Here is a 7,108-nt window from a genome sequence, read left to right as displayed (position 1 = left end):
ATTAACTGCTTTAAAATGTGTTCAGGATTTGTTTTAATCAGGCACGGTAAGGCATGCAGACATGGAAAATGTTGTCATGAAGGAAGAAATGTTTGTATTCACAGATCCCTGGAAACAGAAGGCATGTTATGCCTCACAGGGTGACATGGGAAAGCAACTGGGTCAATCAGAAGGCAGAGAGAGTGAGGGGAAAACGTGGGCAAGAGCCTTTTTGGTGATTTCTGTGGGAAAAGCAAGACAAGGCAGAGAAGACGGGTTTAGGATTAGCTAGTTTGAGTAATCTCAACAGGCCCTGGGGTGTAAGGGCTTCTCCTGCTTGTCTGATACCTGGCACTGGGGTGATTAGGACAGGTGGAGAGTGGCTTGGCATATGAGAGCACTGTGAGGGTCCGATAAAGGAGATGGTGGTGGAGGTAGGGGTTCTGGATTGGCTGGTTTGCTTTTGAAGAGCATGCTCTTGGGCACATGTTCGCTGCTCTAGGAATTAGCCAACCTTGGGAGGGGTAGTCCTTCCTGTGTCAGCAAGACCTCAAGATGTCAAAGCAGCAGGAAGTACAGAAAATGAAAACCATGACTGATACAGTAACTAAGAGTGAGAAGATGAATCATGTATATTGCCCAAGGTTTAGACTAAGCCCAGGGATAGAATGGACCATGGAGCAGGTTTAATGGGCAGTAGTGCTTTTGGGATAATTAAAACATAGATTTTTATAAGATAGGGTCTCTGAAATTTTCCTGTGCATACAGATCACCAGGGATTTTGTTAAACTGCAGATTCTCATTTAGAAAGTCTGGAGTGAGACCTGAGAACCTCCATTTCTAATAAGCTACAGTGCTGCTGGTGTAAGGTAACCCATTATACAGCAAGGTAGTAAGTGGTTGAATGAACAGTGGGTAGGGATCTGGGTTGAAGTTTTGGTTCTGCTACTTGGTAGTTGGATGATTCTGGATAGAGTTACTTAAGATATGGAAGCCTTATACTCCTTACACATAAGATGGGAGTAATAATAATATCTACCTCAGAAGATTGTTGTGTTGGTTAAATGAAGTATTACTTAATGGTGCATAATGAAAGGCAGTCAAAAGTAAGAAGAGTGGGGGTGGGTTTCTAAGATAATTTCCTAAGTTGCGAGAGTGGGACAATTTACAGATCTTATTCTCGCAAGGATCTCCTTTGCCATCTGTCTGATGAGAAGATTTTTAGCTTCTGTGTTTGCAGGGATGGGAAGAATTCACTTGGAGGCCATTTTGTTTCTAGACTGCTCTGTTCATTTCAAAGGACTTCTGCTATTTGGAGATAAAATTAGCTGCTATCAGGTAGTTACAGGTCTGTCCCCTGAGGCAACACAAAAGAAGAAATCTTCACCCTTCCGATCCCCTCTCACTTTTCTGATACCTCCAGAGTTTCACACTTAACCAAGCCCACTCAGTTATTCACAATTACCGTGTTTCCTGTGGTTGATACAGCCTTGTGTGGTAAGAGGTAAGTGTCTGTTATAGTTCTTCCCCCCCCCAAACTCATTACAGTGAGACACTCAGACAGAAGTATAAACACATTTTTAACCAAGCATGCACAAAAACAGTCACACAGTCTACAGCAAACTCAATACATTCTTGACCCTCAGTCCTTGTAAGGGCTCCAACAGCACTTTGTGTGAAAGAGTCACTTGGTAAGGACAGTATCCCAGTGGTAGGAATCATTTAATCTTCTAGATAAAGACTAATTCCTCTGAGAAGCAGCCAGGACACAGAGGTTGAGAAGTCTCTGCCCAGTATGCTGTTCTGAAGAGTGTAGGCTCTTGAGCTCTTATATCTTGTTTCCTCCTACAAAGGGAGCTGGATTTAAAAATATTCATGAATTTGAATAAAGCTTTGGTTGGTTGTTCATAAGGAACAGAACTTCCCCACTCAGTTTAGGTGAGGGAAGATATAGGATCAGGGAACAGGGATGTTTCATAGAATTCAAGGGCAGAAATCACAGCTAAGGCTGATGAGAGACTGGAGCTGGAAGTGTAACCTTCAGTGACCAAGGCCTTCCCATCTCCCTTGGTCTGGTATCCTTTGACCTCTTGCCTACCCTTCCCTGAAGTTTGCTTCACATTTTCCTTTTTCTGTAGAATATATCTTCCATTTTGCTGTCGTAAGACCCATCCTGGTCATCTTCAAACTCTACCTTCAGCCCCTGGGTCTGTGTTACTTCGAGACAAAGATACTCAGCCTACCAACTGTGGTCTCTATCCCAGTTCCAAGTTGTGAGTACAGAAGTGGATTGACCCAACCTGAATCAGCTGTCTCCCCTTGCTCCAACCAGCAGTGGGTAGGGCAAAGGGACTCGAATAGCCCTAGGGCCAGTTCCCAGTTGGTAAGAGCACAGTACATGGGCAGGAAATTTTTTTTTTGGTATAGATTTTATTTTTTTTAAATCTTTATTGGAGTATAATTGCTTTACAATGGTGTGTTAGTTTCTGTTTTATAACAAAGTGAATCAGCTATACATACACATATATCCCCATAACCCCTCCCTCTTGCTTTTCCCTCCCACCCTCCCTATCCCACCCCTCTAGGTGGTCACAAAGCACCGAGCTGATCTCCCTGTGCTATGTGGCTGCTTCCCACTAGCTAGCTATTTTACATTCAGTAGTGTATATACGTCCATGCCACTCTCTCAGTTTGTCCCAGCTTCCCCTTCCCCCTCCCCGTGTCCTCAAGTCCATTGTCTACCTCTGTGTCTTTATTCCTGTCCTGATGGGCAGGAAATTTGAATGCCGTGTCTGCTCTGGTTGTGCCACTAATCTATCAACCATTCAGCACTGTTTTGTTAACCAAGAAACTCAGTGAGCATACATTTTGTGTGTTCCTTACAAACAGCTGGAAGTATGAATCAGGCCTTTGGCAGAGGGGGCCCTCTTGTTTGTCATTGATTGATTGCAGTTGATGCCTCTTAATCAGTCATCTTTGAAGGGGGCTGTAGAGTCATCTGTAAATTATACTATCTGTATCCTTACCCATGTATTTCTACTTTGTCTATAAAGCTCTAATGAATGCTACTGATACTCTCTCTCTTTTTTAAAACATTATATATTTATTTACTTATTTTTGGCTGCCTTGGGTCTTCGTTGCTGCACGTGGGCTTTCTCTAGTTGCGGGGAGCGGGGGCTGCTCTTCGTTGTGGTGCGTGGGCTTCTCATTGCGGTGGCTTCTCTTGTCGCGGAGCACGGGTTCTAGACGTGGGACTTAAGTAGTTGTGGTGCACGGGCTCAGTAGTTGTGGCTCGCGGACTCTAGAGCGCAGGCTCAGCAGTCGTGGTGCACGGGCTTAGTTGATCCGCGGCTTGTGGGATCTTCCCAGACCAGAGCTCGAACCCGTGTCCCCTGCATTGGCAGGCGCATTTTTTTAACCAGTGTGCCACCAGGGAAGTCCCAGTGATACACTCTTAGTGTTAAAGTCATGTGGGAAAGAAAATTAGATCAACAGGTGTGAGCATCAGAAAGAGTCCTTGGAACAACAGAATGAACCCTGTGTTTCAAATCAAGTCTCTTTCTCTCTGACACTTATTGGATAGTTGACCTTATACTCTCTTCCAGTCTAATTTTTAAATCTGTAAACCAGGAATTATAGTTCTTATTTCCAAGTCATAGATATTAAATGAGATAATTATGAGGTTATTTATGTCTTCTAAGGTGAACTATTAAAGTAGGAAACTGAAGAAATTGAGTATGGTCTTAACTGGGGTTTCTTCCATCACATTCACTCCTCTTTTGTGGACTGTGACGCTGAGATATGCGAAAAGATGTTGAAGAAATTATATTCCCTCCCACCACCATATCTCTCCAGGGACACAGACTCTTCCAGGGATGGGGAAGGCCACATTCTATTTAATTTTTTGATCTTTCACATTTTTAGCTTATAAATTGTGTGGGATTTTTTAAGGGCAGAGCAAAATGGTGTGTTTTGGGTAAAGCGGGACATCAAGAGAGTCTGAGAAAGGGGCTACAGTTGAGATGACGGTGATTGATTTTATGTGCTCAGAATCTCCCAGGGCCTTAGCACAACTGCTAAAAAACAGATCCCAAAGCAAGATCCTAATATTTCCCACATTTTGTTCTTGAAAGACTGATAAAATTACCTCAAGGTGAGGTGTTTTCATTGTTTTCCCTGAATTGAAGCTCTTACACCTTCAATCTTGTACATGTCATAGACAACAAAGACCATTAGTTTAAATGTTACAAAAACTACATGCCACTTAAAGCCAGCACTTGGACTTGAAATGAGCTCCATTGCATTTAATGCATCTTTTCTAGAGACATTTTATTGACCAGACAGCCAGGTTTGTAAAGTAATGTCAAGAAGATCTGCCTTATATGTCCTCTCTTAATAGCCCTACTACTCCATTAAATTTGCTCTTTTTTTAAAACATCTTTATTAGAGTATAATTGCTTTACAATGGTGTGTTAGTTTCTGCTGTATAACATAGTGAATCAGCTATACATATACGTATATCCCCACATCTCCTCCCTCTTGCGTCTCCCTCCCACCCTCCCTATCCCACACCTCTAGGTGGTCACAGGAGTTACTGCTTACATGGAGAGAACAGGAATTCATATATTGCACGTATAGAACTGTTGCTTTCAAGCCTATCTTCCAGAATACTTAAAGGCATAGCAGGTGTCAACATAGCTCTTTGATAAAGCCATTTTCTTTAGTCAGTCCTCTCCTTTCTAGAACTCCAGTATTTGAACAGGGTATTATTGGGCCATCTTGAAAATCTGCCTGAATCATTTGGAAAGGAAACGTGTTTCAGTACTGACTTCAATAGAAACACAAAGTTCCTACATGAAAGGCTTTTGCTTTTGGCTTGCACAGCCATAGGGAGACTGAAACGGTGGCTGATTACTCTCAGAACTGGTAGAGCATTCAAAGGATATCTGTCAAAAAAGCAGGCAGTGTGTTTGGGTGTGTGATGTCACCTGGGGTAGCCTTGTTCGGCATCCTGGATATTGAGTCCTTTACCTCTGCCCTCTGCTGCAGGCTCCAGAGCCTGGCGCACAAAGTGTTTGGCCCAAGGTCTTCAGCCTTTTTAACAAGCAGCAACTGAATGAGAAGAGATACTGCTGGAGGTGTGATGTTTTAAGATTCTTCGGTGGCAGGTTTCAAAAAATACCTACTGAAATGACTTTGTATTAGTTCAGGTAAAGCTTGATGTTGTGTCACTTAGAGCCTATAAAGTCTTAACATAAGAGAAATCTATTTCTTGAGTTTGTAAAGTCTGCTTGGTGAGCGTGGCATGGCTGCTCCAAACGTTCTTTCAGGACCTTAGGCTGAGGAGGTGCTGACATCTTCAACACATTACTTTCACCATTGTCCCTGGTGTTGACCTTTAACTGGCCTATGAGGAGAGAGAACTAGTGGAGAATCATAGGGGAGGTTTTTTTAGCCAAGTCTGAAAGTAGAGAATATCACTTCCTCTCATTTTATTGGTCAAGGCCCAGTCACATGACCACAGCTAACTGCAGTGAAGCCTGGGGATGTAGTTTGGCTGTGTGCCCAGAAGGAAGGGGAACGGCTTGGTAAACATCTGGCCAGTCTGCCACCTAGCTTAAACCAAATGGCGTTTATGACAAGAGCATGGGGGTTCTCACAGAATCCTAGGCCTTCAGGAAGGGAGTGGGCCTAGAAATAGGACAGTACTCTCTGTCTCTGTCTCTCTTTCTCTTGATATCTTTCTTTTTGTTTTTGTGCCACTGCTTCATTCCACTCTCTCTGTGTCTCCCTGTGCACTTTTTAAAAGGCTGCTCCTTTATCCACAAGGCAGAATGTGGCTGTCCCACAGCCCAGTTCTCACATTATGGTCTTGACTGCATGCAGAGCTTAACTACCTTCTGAATTCCAATTCCAAATTTCTAGGCAAGAGAATTTGATTGGCCCAGGCTGCCTCAGTTCCACCAACTGAGACCAACAGTCAGGGACCCAAAGTGCAGACCTGGCTTCTAGATCCCCAGACCACTACCACTGTGACCCTGTGGAAGAAGGAGATGGTGTTCAGAAGTGGATGGTTTTGAGCTGGACCACTCAGACTATCCACATGTTAAAATGGCAGGTTTCAGAAGTGACTCAGAAGTTTGTAGCCACAGACTGCACTGCAAGAAGGCAAGAGGTGACGTTCTCTTGGCTGACCTCTGATATCTCCACTTCTCTATCACCCATATCTTTGCATTTGTCATTTTGTGACATTATATACATCCCAACTAAGCTAGTTATACCACCACTTCTCTGTCTTGGGAAGGAAAGAGTCACTTCCATGTATATAAACATGCAGCCGGCCTAGTTTTTATTTAGAGGGTTTTTCATTTTCTCTAGGACCGGCTCCTTCAAGCCTATGAAACCAGTGACCTAAATATCAAATTAACGAAGCATGCAAGAGAATGGAGAAGCTAGGAAGGATTTCCCTTATCCTGGAGTCTGTGGTATTCTGTCACTGTTATGGAATGTTCTGTTCTAAGATTCATCATGTTTTTAAGGTGAAGGAAAAATACATCTAGATACAAGTCTGACTCATTTTGGTTTTCACTGTGGTCTTACGAAGTGCTTATTGTAGGTTGGAGAATCAAGGCTCAGTTTGGTGATTCACTTAATGCCTTTGAGCCTCCCTCATTTGTAAAATGGAGATAATAATACATTACTCAGGGCTGCTGGGAAGATTAAATACAATAATCGATGTTAAAAAGCTTTGTAGAGTCTTCAACATAGAATGGAATTAGCATATGAATTAGCATATGACCCAGCAATTCCACTCCTAGATATGTACCCAAATTAGTAGAAAACAAGTGTTCAAACAAAAACTTGTACGTGAATGTTTGGCTATTCACAATAGCCAAAAGTGGAAAAAACCCAAATGTCCATCAAATGATAAGTGAATAAATTATGATATATCCATACTATACAATATTGTCCAGCCCTGAAAACAAATGATGTGCTAATACATGGATAAGTCTTGAAAACATGCTAAATGAAAGAAGCCAGAATTACATCATCTGGGCCACATATTATATCATCCCATTTCTGTGAAATATCCAAAATAGGAAAATCCATAGGGATAGAAGGAAGATTA

The sequence above is a fragment of the Phocoena phocoena genome, chromosome 6 (genome assembly GCF_963924675.1).
Source record: "Phocoena phocoena chromosome 6, mPhoPho1.1, whole genome shotgun sequence".
NCBI classification, from domain to species: Eukaryota; Metazoa; Chordata; class Mammalia; order Artiodactyla; family Phocoenidae; genus Phocoena; species Phocoena phocoena.
The sequence above is the reverse complement of the archived record's forward strand: the minus strand, read 5'-3'. Positions refer to the sequence as shown.